The sequence below is a fragment of the Prionailurus viverrinus genome, chromosome E3, assembly GCF_022837055.1.
Source record: "Prionailurus viverrinus isolate Anna chromosome E3, UM_Priviv_1.0, whole genome shotgun sequence".
NCBI classification, from domain to species: domain Eukaryota; kingdom Metazoa; phylum Chordata; class Mammalia; order Carnivora; family Felidae; genus Prionailurus; species Prionailurus viverrinus.
The window spans coordinates 18,878,920-18,891,071 of NC_062576.1; the positions used below are offsets into that span (position 1 = coordinate 18,878,920).

Sequence of the window (12,152 nt, forward strand, 5' to 3'; positions counted from 1 at the left end):
GTTTAACCGCCTGAGCCACCCTGGTGTCCTAAGACTGAGCATTTTTAGTTCTTCACTATCTCTGATATTTTTTTACATGACACCTTTCTCCTTATATTTTCCTAACTGGGTTTTTGGTTTTTTGTTTCATTTATGTTTTTATTGGTCTGTAAGAACTTGTCATATGTATGGTAGTAGTCCTTTGCCTACGTATGTGTTCCATTATTTTCTCCCAAACTGTTGCTTGTCTTTAAGTTTGGCTTGTACCGTACATTTCATGATGCAGAAATTCTGACTTTTATGGTGCCAAATCTGACAGTCTACCTTTATGGCTTGGGGCTTTTGGGTAACGTGTTATGAGACCATTTTCATTCACTGCCTTTTCTTTTAGCACTTGTATGGTTTTGGCTTCTATTGCTTCGAGCATTCATCTATCTTTATAATTTTGTATGTTATAAGTTAGCACTTTTTGTTCCTACATTGTCCGTTGATGGTCTGTATCCTCCATTGATTTGAAATATCACTTACATACTAAATTCTTATGTGTACTTTAGCACAGCAATGCGTAGATCATTCTTGACTTCCAGTCGGAATTGCTTTTTTCATTTCGATGCCTAAACATTTTCACTTGCGAAGTGTTAGTCGTGACTTGCCAAGAGCTCCTCTAGCTTGGGGTAAAACAGGGTTGTATCAGGGACTAGCACAATCTCCTTAGTTCATTTGAGCAGCTGTGCTCCAGGAAGAAAGAAAAGAAAGCGATACTAACCAAAGCATGTGTTTGAGTCCGTGGAAGCAATAGCTTTCAGGGAGTCCCACCCTGTAGACTTCTACATACTTCTCATTGGCCAGAATTGGGCAGGTGACCTCACCCCTAGCTAAGAAAGTGTGGGAGGGGAGGATTTCTCACGGGGCAGATTGATACCTCAAACAAAATGGGGGTAAGGAGGAAGGGGTAAGTGGATATTGAATGGGGAACTGGGAGGGTCAGCTATATCGCTCATCTTTCTTGTTCTTCAGAATTTCCCCAGGTATTCTTAAGAGACAGAGGGAGAGGGGAAGGAAGAAAATGGAGGTGGGAGAGCAGGGGTGAGAGGGTGATGATTTATAAAATAAAATGCTCAGGTCTTTAGTGTTCAGTTTGATGAGTCTTAACAAGCGTATATGGTTGACTCTTGAACAACATGGGTTTGAACTGCACTTATATGTGGTTTTTTCGATAAATGCAGTACGGTACTCTAAACGTATTTTCGTTTTGATTTTCTTAATATTTTCTTTCTTTTTAATGCTTATTTATTTTTGAGAGAGACAGCGTGCACGAGCAAGGGAGAGGCAGAGAGAGGGAGAAAGAGGATCCAAAGTGGGTTCCACACGGACCGCAGAATGCCCGATGCGGGGCTCGAATCCATGAACTATGAGATCGTGCCCTGAGCTAAAGTCAGACACTTAACCAACTGAGCCACCCAGGTGCCCCTCTTAATATTTTCTTTAGCCTACTTTATTGAAAGAATACAATATATAATAAATCTAACGTACGAAATACATGTTAATCAACTGTTAAGACTTCTGGTCAACAGTAGTCAATTTGTAGTGAAGTGTTTGGGGAATCGAAAGTTATATTCAAAGTTTTGATTGCACAGGAGGTTGACACCCCAACCCCTGTGTTGTTCAAGAGTCAACGGTGTATCTGTGTACCACCGCCCAAAACAAGATATAAAATATATCTGAAACTCTAGAAACTTCCCTTGTTACATCTTTCTAAATAGTCTCCTTACCCTCACCAGTCATCTTCTGGTTTCGAAATCTGTGGTAGATTAGATTTGCCTGTTTTCGAATGTCATAGAAATGGGGTCATACAGTATGTATTCTTTTGTCTTCTTTCACTCAACTGTGTTCCTTGAGATTCATCCATGTTGTTTGCGTTATCAAAGGGAAAGCCAGGGGCGCCTGGGGGGCTTGGTCACTTGAGCTTTTGACTCTTGATTCCGGCTCAGGACATGATCTCACGGTTTGTAGGATTGAGCCCCATGTCTGGCTCTGCATTGACAGTGTAGAGCCTGCTTAGGATTCTCTCTCTCTCTCTCTTTCTCTCTCTCTCTCTGTCTTCCCCACCCCCTGCTCCTCCTCTGCGTGTGCATCCACGCACACACACAGTCTCTCAAAATAAATAAACATTAAAAAAATTTTTTAAAGATAAAGCCAGATAGTAGTTCACGTGGTGAGGACAGAGTTTAATCAGTAATTAACTATTCCAATAAGGAAAAGAGTCCAGAGTGAATGAAATTCAACTTCAATTTGTACAGAGGAGATTTTAAAGAGAGAATGAGGGAGTAAAGTTGGGGGTGAATAAAATCAGAAGTAAAAAATTACAAAAGCCAGAAAAGGTATTGGTTCATGTGAAACCACCTGGATTTGCTCACTGGGAGACAGGGACCTGATCTTTCAGTGTTGGCTAGAAAAAGCAATGGATGCTTTGGGCAGCCTTGAGTTTTCTCGGGCAGGCACTAAGGGGTACCGGAATCATCCTAGGGGTGGAGCCTTGAGCTGTTAAAGTCTTCATTAGTGTTTGTTCGAGTCTCTATACAGTAAGTCAAGGGTGAAGCCTAGTTGAGAAGAGGGCTCGAGGAACCTGGCTAGAGTTTGGTCAAGGAAAGAGTCTTTGTCAGTGTAAAGTAGTTTGTTCCTATACATGTATGAATACACCATAATTTGTTCGTGCGTTCTCCAATGATAGGACATTTGAGTTGTATCGAAGTTTTTGGTCATTGCAAATAGGCTACAAGGGACGTTCTTATACATGTCTTCAATTTCTCTCAAACAAACGTCTAGGAATAGAATTGCTTAGTCACAGGGTGGGTATATATTTAACTGCTAGACTAATTTCCAAAGTGGTTTATCGCTTTGCACTTCCCACCAGCAATATATTGAAACTCCAGTTGCTCAACATCCTTGTTAGCATTCTGTATTGTCAGTGAGGGTGAAAGAGCATCTCGTTATGGGTTTAAATTGCATTTCCCTGGTGACTAATGATCTTAGGCATCTTTTTGTGTGCTTATTGGACATTCCTACATCTTTCGTGAACTGTCTGTTCAAGTCTTTTGCCCATTTTTGTTGTTAATGGTTTTTGGTTTGGACTCATTGGAGTTTATTCTATATTCTGGATAGGAATTCTTTGTCAGATAGATATATTGTACGTATACATACATGGGTAGGAAAATTCAAATTGAAAACATTGCCAATAGCATCCAAAAACCTAAAGTGGGTAGGAATGATTATAATGAAAGACGCAAAACACCTTTACACAGAAAACCGTAAAACATTGTTGAGAGGAATTCAAGAAGACTGAAGTAAATGGGAGATACACTTTGTTCATGCATTGGAAGATTTGATGTTTTGAGATTCCTGTTCTCCCTGACTTGATCCGTGGAATCAGTGCAATCACCGTCAAAAATCCTAGCCATCTTTCTTTTTTTTTTAGAAGAAATTAAGAGATTGTTTCGAAAATGTATATGGAAACGTGAAGGGTCTTGAATAGCCAAAAAAGTCTTCAAACGAAGAGCAGAGTTGAAGAACTTAAACTGCTTTAATACTGCTTAATTTGAAGACTTGCAGTAAAGCCACAGCAATCAAAGTCTTTGGCATAGAGATAGATCAGTGACACAGAATAAAGAGTCCCAAGAAATAGACCAAACACAAGTACTGTTGGTTGATCTTCACCTAGATTGTCAAGCCAATTCAGTGGGCGAAAGGGACGTCTTTTTAATGACTAATTCTGGGTAAAGTGGAAATTCAAGTGGAAACAAAATGGACCTTAGCCCCTACCTCGTTCTGTACACATTAATTTGGGATGGATCGTAAACCGAAATATAAAAGCTAGAACCATAAATCTTTTAGATGAAACCATGAGAGCATATGTTGACAACCTTGAGGTAGGCAAATGTTTTGGATACAGAACCAAAAAAAGCACTAGTTACAAAGGAAAAATGGATGCACTGAGAAAATGAACGGGCAAGACAGACTGGGAGAAAATATTCAGACTACATGTGCTTAAGTGTTTTATTTTTTCCAAAAGAACTTTAGCATTATTCAGGCCCATGACATCCTGTTACTCTATTCTGTATTCACTGGGTTTTTTGTTTGCTTAAGTCAGATATGAGACACTGTACCATGGGAACTTTCTGATTGACTTCTCCTACTTAACTCACCCTCTTGTGAATGTTGGTTCCTTTTTCATAAATGCCTTGCCCACTAGTCAATGAGTACTTACACTGAAGGCACTAGATTTTAGATCCTATTCATCCTTGTAAAGTCATTGGGTGTTAGCTGAAGCCAAAAGGCAATACCAGTAGCCTCTGTTGGGAAGAAACGATAGCGTGTGAGTTAATTGAGGCTCAGTTTTGTTTTCTTTTCTTTTGTTTTTACCTGATTCAACACTTAAGGCCTTGCGGATCTACTTAAGAAAGCAACAGAGCTCACAAGAAAGGAAACAAACTGAAAGTCTGTTGAGGTACAAAGTCTGTTGCCCTTAAGACTTTGCTTCCTGCCTTCCATTTATAACCAAGAATAAAACTACCAAGAAATAGAAACAAAAAAAAAAATGAGACTAAAAAAAAGAACAATAACATTAACAATAAGAGGTAGAGCAGTATCTTAGGCTAGTATGCAGTATGTAGTTCAGATTTCAAACTTAAAAATTGATGCTAAGAGTATCGGATTGATTTTTGCAATTGCATTTAAGTACGTTGTATGTATGTGTACGTGTGCATACGTTACATATATGTGTTTAATGTATAAATATGTGTGTGTGTGTGTGTGTGTGTGTACGTATATACACACACACGCACACACAGATATCATTTAAGCAACTGAAGTGTCGGGGGAGGGATCCAAATCCAGGTTGGGAAATAGGTTTGAAAAGCAATAGAATGAAGTTTTCTACAAGGTTCCGCAGCTTGAGGGACCGACCTTCACCTCAGTCTGTAAAGCAGTGCCTCCCACGGGGGGTCATTATGAGGGTTGTAGGCGTTCCGTTCCTATCGGTCAAGCATCTGGAATGATGCCTGGCATTGTAGTCAGCTCTCAGGAGTGTGGATAGAAGTAAAATGAACCTGGCCTTGATCCTCACTGGCTGGGAGAGCGCGGAGGGCCCCTGCCCTTTCCTTCAGGTGAAGAAATCCCTGGCGGAGAGCATGTCACCCCCTTCCTGTTGCAGGTGGTACTCATGCCTATAGGGCAGAGTCAGTAAATGCTCTTGAGTGAGTAGGCAGTTGGCCCAGATCAGTGTTTCCCACGGAAGGAATGTGAAATGACTAGGTGGCACACAGATGTTTGAAATTTTAATAGTTAGGTATTTATTGTAGCCTGTGTTAGAAGAAAATCCCAGGTAGCACGTCAGACCCGAGTACTAAAAAAAAGCGAGTTGATTTAAAGAAATGTTACACTGAACAGGGGGTATGCGAATGTCATGAAAATTTCAAAAGCAATAGGGATTGACCGAAGACTGCGAAATAGGTCTTCCCAATTCTGAGATTTTTGATGCTTTGGGTTTTAAACAAAGTCAGGATACACAAAGAGAGGGGCTATTTTCTGGGTTTGGGCAACAGAGGACTGTGGTGGGGACAGACAGACAGACAGCAGCACTAGGTGCACAGCGTCAGTGTAGACGCGACCACTGTTCACCTTTTGGTGCCTACTCTGGGAAGTCTCGATATGTATACTGTACACGTATGTATATTCACGTGTACGTGAATGTACGCTTTCATCTAACAGAATTGGGAACATTCTGTACGTAGAATTCTGTAGCTTGCTTTGTTCACCTGATAGCGTAACCCCACGTTCAGTGTTCTTACCGAAACCTTTTTGTGTTCATTCTTGACTATTTCCTTAGGGTAAAAGCCTAGAAGTGGGATTGCTTGGTCATCGCGTAAATAGAACTCTTCAGCTTTGAGTACCAGCAGCCGAAGTGCCTCGTGGCATGGCGGTGACAGTTTACAGTTCTGGTGGCTCAGGTGCCCTCTTTCTCATCCTCACCAAAGCCGGGTTCTATTAAGTGGTTTTGTGGCTGATTTGATAGCAGATTTACTGCTTGCTGTTTCTGCTTTCATTTTGCATTTTTGGGTTTCTTTATTTCGTATATTCAGTGATCACTTGGCTCTTTGGTGAACTGCCCATTTTTGGCCTTTCTTCTGGGATATTAGGAATTTTTTCCTTACTGATTTATAAGTTCTTTATGTTTTAAGGATGTTACTCTGTGATGTCACAGGTACTTTTCATCGCTTAATATTTGCCTCTTATGTTTGCTTATGATATCTAAGCTTACTGTTGCTCATGTGGTGAAGGCAATACTGTATTTGATCCATGCTGTGCCACACGTTCTTCCGTCTTTGCCATCAGCTGTGATTTATTCTCGATGTGTCCCGCGGTCACTGCCAAGTCGTAGTTAGAGTTGTCATTACCTGTGCAAGTGGATGTGGTCATTGTTGCTTGCGGCATGGCCAGAGGACTACACCGTCAGCTCTTGGGTGCTTCTGGCCACGTGCCTTTTAAGGGCCATTTGCAGAAGGAGCACAAATCCTGATGCTGTTGGAGAACCATCCATTGATCCCTCCTGATGAGATCGAGAAAGGCTCAGTAACAAAACCTGCACCGGAGGGTCGGTAGCGTGGAAGGAAATCTTGGAGAGGATGACGGTGATCTCTTGGGGATGCAGCCTTGCCAATGCCCTTGGCGGCCCGAAGGTCCATATTGTGTGGAAACTCACAGATACCCCAAAAGGGAAGCCTTAACCCTCTTATTGCATTCATCCATTCCCTTTCAATCCGTTTAAATAAGCACAAAAGGGCTTTTGCCGGAGCGTCTGGCGGCTCAGTCAACAGAGCGTGCAACTCTGGATGTGGTTGTGAGTTCAGGCCCCACGTTACACACAGAGCCTCCTTGAAAACTAATTAAACAAACAAGTAAACGGGCTTTTTCCAACAAGCACAAAATTAAAATTGTAAGCAATAAGAAAAACATTAAGCTAACTAACTGGCAGTGTTTCTTCTTTCTTTTTTCAGTCTTATAATTGATAATGTCTTAGATGAAACATGGCATATAGTTCATGGAGAAAAAGTTTAAAACATAGAGATAAATTAAAACACACACACACACACACACACACACACACACCAGAAATCGCCAGTTCCCTAGTACTCGTCTGTAGATACGCACATACACGTGTTCACGGGCACGTTGGCTACATAGGTTTTTGGCCTAACATTTTTCCCTTCACGGTGTCTTGAACATCTTGGCATGTCTGATCCTTGTAGTTCATGTCTGAGATGACCGGTTAGTGTTTCCTTGTGTGGATCCACCATGTTCAGCTGGGCTCCCAGGGGTGACAGAATTCTAAGCTCTGAACCAGGTTGCCCATCTCCCTTTGGAACTCCCCATCAGCAGTGCCCGCTACTTCTTTGACCCTTAGTCTTCTTAGCAGTGCTCTGTAAATCTTCTCATGTTAGCCACTCTGAAGGGCAGATCAGTGACATCCTTTTCCTCCCAGAAACCACGGGCAGTCTTCTAGATCTGGAGACCGGAAGGAGACGCGTGTTGGAAACATTAGGAAGCGGGAGTCGTAAGGACTCGTGACCGGATACGTTTGTGTTCTGTCCCCACCTGTTACGTTTGTGCACCTCGCCGTGCTTTGGGGCCGCTGCACGTGGCTGCAGAGGTCTCTCCCTGGCTCCCACCACCCGCCTCTCTAGTTTCTCCTGTTTCTCCGCTGTTCTCCAGCCTCCCTACCGACTTTGTGACTGGAACATTCCAAGGCGGTTCCTGTCCAGAGCATTTCTGTCTGCTCTTCCTCCTGTCTAGAACGCCTTTTGCACAGCTTTCTCCAGTTGTGTAAGGACCCAACTCAGCCCATTCCCTTTTCAGAGAGGCTTTCCCTCTCACATTCTCTAACGTAGGTCCATCCGTCCTCCATGCTGTTGTCCTTCATCTGTCACAAGCCCTTCCTTCTCTTTGTGTCTGGTTCACTACCGTATCCCCAATGGCTGGCACGTAGCAGACCCTCACCAAAGATGGCTTGACGGAATCAATAGTATTAACTTGACGGAGAATACGGTTGAGAGGAGGGGAAACCTCTCCTTGTCATCCAGAGGAGGGCGGTAGTAAGTCCAACGCAGAGCTTGCGGAGGGGGGCAACTCGATCAGCTTTTCGGCAGGTAGGGCTGCTGGGCATTGGAGTGAGTGCCTTCTTTGTGGTGCATAGTCAGGCAGTGGCTTGGTGTTGTTGAAGGATTCTGGCATCGGATGTCAGGGTTGACCAGGTCAGTTCCAAGGCCGCCTCCAACCCTTAGGTCCATGTTTGATGTTCGCATCACTAGTCTGTGGTTCTTGGACTGCAGATACGGCCTTGACCACTAGATGGCACTAGGTGATTCCTTTGAGGCCGGGGCTCCTCAAATCCGCCAACAGTGAGAACAGCATCTTCTCTCTTTTTTTACTTATTGAAGTATAGTCGACATACAATGTGACATTAATTTCAGGCGTGCAACAGAGTGATTTGACAAATCTACGTATCACTCAGCACTCACCACGGTTAGGTGTCGTCACATCTGTCACCGTACTGTTATAACAGTATTATCGACTGGATTCCCTATATTCCACTTTTCATCTTTGTGCGTTACTTATAGGACTGGAAGTGTGTACCTCTTAAGCCCTCCTTGCCTATTTTGTCCATCCCCCCGCCCCCTCTGGCAACCACCACCTTAGTCTCTGTGTTTCAGAGTCGATTTTGGTTGTTCAGAGAACAGACTTTTCATTGCACTTTACCCCAAACACCCACTTCAACAAAAGCTTCACAAAACCGTCTTAACTCTTACAGTGTGGAATGCATACTGATATTTTCTTTTTTTTTAAATTTTTTTAACCTTTATTTTTTTGAGATAGAGAGAGACAGAGCATGAACGGGGGAGGGTCAGAGAGAGGGAGACACAGAATCTGAAACAGGCTCCAGGCTCTGAGCTGTCAGCACAGAGCCCGACGCGGGACTCGAACTCACGGACCGCGAGATCATGACCTGAGCCAAAGTCGGCTGCCTAACCGACTGAGCCACCCAGGTGCCCCTGATATTTTCTATTTCACTCTATTCGACTGCATTTTCACAGATGAAGACTTGCAAACTACTACACTGATTTTATTATACGGATGGGTCATAATTCATCGTTTGAAAAGCACCATTTTAGACAGCTGAGCCTGTTCACCCTTGGAAAACTTGGACAGTCTGGGCCCGTAGCGAATCGTGTCCCTTAATGAGTACTTTGTGCATTTCCGTGCTGACTTGCTGCCTCGAGAAGCCAAAAGTATGTGCTTCCTTATGTGTGTGTGTGTGTGTGTGTGTGTGTGCGCGCGCGCGCGTGTGCAGCTGTGTGAACGTGGACATGAGAGAGACTGGGGGGGATAGGTTTGTACAGGATTAGCACCGACCACAGTCAAGGCAGCGGTAAGCCTTGTCAGTGGACGTAAAGAGAAGGTATCATATCTGCCTCTGGGAGCTCAGACTCTAGCTGGGTAACAGTCACTCACCCCTTCCCCTCTCCGCTTGTTCATCAAGAAACACGGAAATGAGCTCATACACTCAGGATATCGCTTAGGATGCTTCAGGGTGTAGCAGGTAACAGAAGCCTGACTCCGTTTGGTTTAAGCCATAAAGACATTTGGAAACTCTCAAAATGTCTGTGGAGAGGTAGAGCGGGGTGCAGGCCCACAGGGGCTCGGCCTTAAGGATCCAGGTTTCTCCCATTACGTGTCCTTGTCCTAAGGCTGGTTCCACTCATGGTTGCCAGAAGACCTTAAGTGGTCATTGGGGTTTCAGATCCCTGGCTTAGAACACTAGAGCTTTGATTCCCTGTCGTGTGGCCTGAGGAGAGGTTAGGTTACTGTAGCATTTTCCAGGTTGTAGTGCATGCCAGAGAGGGTAAGCTACAACGGCAAAATTTTCTAGGTTGTAGCTGTTCTGTTTGTTTGTTCCTGGTTTTCCCTTTTACTCCTTAAGGGACGTGAAATGACAGAGCCGGGGGAAATACTTAGGGAGTCATTAGTGAGTTTGACAAAACAATTCTAGATCTTTCCTGTGGACCCAGAACTTCTGGTTGAGTAGGGTTGTCTGAATAGTCCTGGCCAGCGAGTTTGCCGAGTGAATAAACGGTTGCACGTCTTCTGGGTGAGGGACGAGGTGAGGTTATATGCTCTCCAGGGTCCTGGGAGAGGAATTAGCAGTCAGAATAAAGAGAGGTGACACATGGCCGCCGTGGGAAGGGTGAGAGGAGTGTAAGTGAGCACCTCGGCGGATGGCTGAGTCTGTTTACATGTGTAACGGAGTGCTAAATGGGAGTGTGTTGGCCTTGTGAAGTAGATGGTTTCCCTCCTTGACCTGGTTCCCGAGAACCTGAATCCACTGACGTCTACTCACCTGCCTCCTTTTTATCCCTTCCAGGTTTGCGGTAAACATTGGCTACTGGCATGACCCTTACATCCAGCATTTGGTAAGACTGTCTAAGGAGAGGAAGGCCCCCGAAATTAACAGATGCAAGTGATCCCCTCCCTTCTCACTATTCCCTCATCAGCTGAGAGGCCTGGGGTTTTAGGGATTCATTCGTTTTTCTTTTTTTTACACAGTACAAATTTATTATCTTACAGTTCTGAAGGTCAGAAGTCAAACATGGGTCTCACTAGGCTAACATCAAAGTGTCATCAGGGCCGTTTCTTTTGGAGGCCATAGGGGAGAGCCTATTTCCTTTTCTTGTCTACCTTCTAGAAACCACCTACATTCCATGGAAGATGACCCCTTCTCCATTGCAAAGCCAGCAGTGTAACAGAGGGATTCGTTCTGAACATGAGAGTTCCAGCGTTCCTTCTCTCCGGTAGTATATGAAAGTGCTTACTTCCCAACATCCTCACCAACACAGTGCATCATGAAACTTTTCATCTGTGTTAATCCGATCCATGAAACATGGTGTCTTACAGTAATTTTATTTTAGATTCCTCTTATTTTGGGGTGAAGTTGAAGATCATTATGATTATTTCTTTAATATCTGTTTTAAATGTTTATTTTGAGAGAGAGCGAGCGAGCGAGCGAGCGAGAGTTCACTTGCTCGCAAGCAGGGAGGGACAGAGAGAGAGAGGGAGAAAGAGAGAGAATCTCAAGCAGGCTCCATGCTGTCAGCACAGAGCCCGATGTGGGACTCAAACCCTTGAACCGTGAGATCATGACCTGAGCTGAAATCAGGATTCGGACACTTGCTTAGCCCACTGAGCCACCCAGGTGCCCCAAGATCATTTTTATATGTTGAAGAGCCATTTATATGTCTTTTACTGTAAACTGTCTGTTCATGGAAGGAATGACTTTTTTTGGCCTTATTAAAGTGATAGTAACCGTGTTAGGCTGTACAACTCATTTCTATCAAGGCAGTGAAAGGATTTGAGGCAGGAGGGTGACTTAGTCTCAGCCAGATTGAGAAATTGGCCAAATGACCATCGTTCTTGTGGGTGCAGGGCATCTTGGCCCTAAAGACGGATCCTATGGGTAGTTTCAATGAGAAATGCAAAGAAATTTTAAAGTGGTGCTTCCTGAGAATAAGGACATGGTACTTACTTTGAGCTGAGGGTGAAACCAGGCATCAGTAAGATTGGACAAGGCCTGGCTAAGAGGCCTTAAGCCTCCCTCCCGCACTCTTGAGGACACTTTCCTAACAGACGCTGCAGAGGCAGGGCCCCACCATGGTGCCCTGGGTGCTGGGGGCCCTGGGCAGCAGGTCAGCCCTCCGGCCTTCCTTCTTCCTCTCCCTGGGTTGGCATCGCTAGACTAGGCCCCATAGGAGGAGAGTGCTTCCGAAACAGCGTGTGGGGAGCATTTTAAAAATTTTTCCAATGTCCAGTCCGTTGTGGGTGATACTCTGTAACCCACGGGAAAAAGGATTTACTAGAAAAGTAAAATGGAAGAGACATGTAACGTTTACTTATTTTTGAGACAGAGAGAGAGACAGAGCATGAACAAGGGAGGGTCAGAGAGAGAGGGAGACACAGAATCTGAAACAGACTTCAGGCTCTGAGCTGTCAGCACGGAGCCTGACAGGGGGCTCGAACTCACAGCCTGTGAGATCATGACCTGAGTCGAAGTCGGACGCTTTACCGAC

At 44.2% G+C, this 12,152-nt stretch overlaps 1 protein-coding gene across 1 annotated transcript in view; it reads right to left on the bottom strand.

Moving 5' to 3' along the window:
* The window catches only part of LOC125154806 (uncharacterized), a 520,558-nt gene that overhangs the window by 272,984 nt on the left and 235,422 nt on the right, over positions 1-12,152 (bottom strand). The gene's annotated exons all lie outside the window — the stretch shown is intronic.